Source organism: Dipteris shenzhenensis, unplaced genomic scaffold, assembly GCF_047967505.1.
Source record: "Dipteris shenzhenensis isolate YYH24624 ecotype China unplaced genomic scaffold, Dip_SZ_1.0 scaf0276, whole genome shotgun sequence".
NCBI classification, from domain to species: Eukaryota; Viridiplantae; Streptophyta; class Polypodiopsida; order Gleicheniales; family Dipteridaceae; genus Dipteris; species Dipteris shenzhenensis.
Window position 1 is genome coordinate 40,566 of NW_028239582.1, and position 1,341 is coordinate 41,906.

General features: G+C 45.1%; 1 non-coding gene across 1 annotated transcript; it reads right to left on the minus strand.

The window, feature by feature from the left end:
• Window positions 1-336: 336 nt before the first annotated feature.
• TRNAM-CAU (transfer RNA methionine (anticodon CAU)) lies at window positions 337-410 on the minus strand. The gene has a single exon. It is a non-coding gene; the product is annotated as a tRNA-Met (tRNA).
• Between the last annotated feature and the right edge of the window lie 931 nt (window positions 411-1,341).

Below are 1,341 nucleotides of genomic sequence, written 5' to 3' on the forward strand. Positions count from 1 at the left end.
TCTCTCAATCTTACCAGGGGGGGGGGATTAAAAACTGCTGATACTAAAACTAGGTGGGGTAAGGTCTCTGGAACTAGCGGAAATGGTTGAGTCCTCCTTTCCACCCCCTACTTACCCGATTGAATGGATCCCGATAGAGAATCGGGAGATTCACCTGGGAAGGAGAAAAAGGAGAATGAGGGGGGAAAATTTGGGATTATCCGGTTTATGTTGTGGATGAATACCCGCCGGTACGTGGTCAAATAGTTGGAATAAAAATACGGGAACAGGGTGGACTATTGCTTTATCCCCCTATCACCTATTGCTTTATCACCCTATCACCAAGTTAATTTTCGTTTGCGGAGACGGGATTCGAACCCGTGACCTCAAGGTTATGAGCCTTGCGAGCTACCAAGCTGCTCTACCCCGCGTGGTTGATTCCCTCGCTGTAATTATTATACAGTCTTCAAATAATTACATTGAACACGAGGGAATCTTGTGAATTTATGGAGATCGATTCTCCAACAATTCGTGTGGGAAAACCAATATTTATCTACCAACTCGATTTTATTACTCCAGGCAGCAAACAAGCGTGTGCCATTTCGCGTGGTACGTGTCTGGATGAACCAAAGTCTCGATAATTGGATCTGGGGCGTCCGGTTAGGGAGCATCGGTTACGAAGACGGGTGGGTGCACTGTTACGTGGTGGAGATTGGAACGCCTCAGAAACCTCTAATTTTTCTTGTATTGATAAACCCCCCCTCATTCTCTGTTTCAGGGATTGACGTATGAGATAATATTTCCTCACCAGTTTTTGTTTCTTCTTCTCTTTCTCAATGAGACTCCTCTTTGCCGTAATTTCCTAGTCGGCGATATTGGAATGTTATTATAGAATGGATGGAATTTGGGATAGAGTCCAATTGAAGTGCTATGATTTGCCACCCATCCGTGCTATCTATCCATCAGAGACAGATTTTAATCGTGGATAAGTTGGGCTTACCACTGGCTCGAATGCCAAAGGTAAGCCCAATGCGATACATGCTTTTAGCTTTTATTGAGGCGAAACACAGAGCTACCCAAATTTACCCGATGTGGATGCTATTGAGAAAGCTGCATAGGTAAATATATAACCTACGGAGAAGTGGGCTAGTCCCACTAATCGTGCTTGAACGATAGAAAGAGCGACTGGTTTGTCTTTCCAGCGAATCAGATTGGCCAAAGGTGTGCGTTCATGAGCCCGAGCCAGAGTTTCAATAAGTTCTTGCCAATAACCGCGCCAGGAGATGGGAAACGTGAATCCAGTAGCCCGAACGAGATGTCCAAACGAAAACATCCATGCCCAGACGGATAAACTGTTCATAC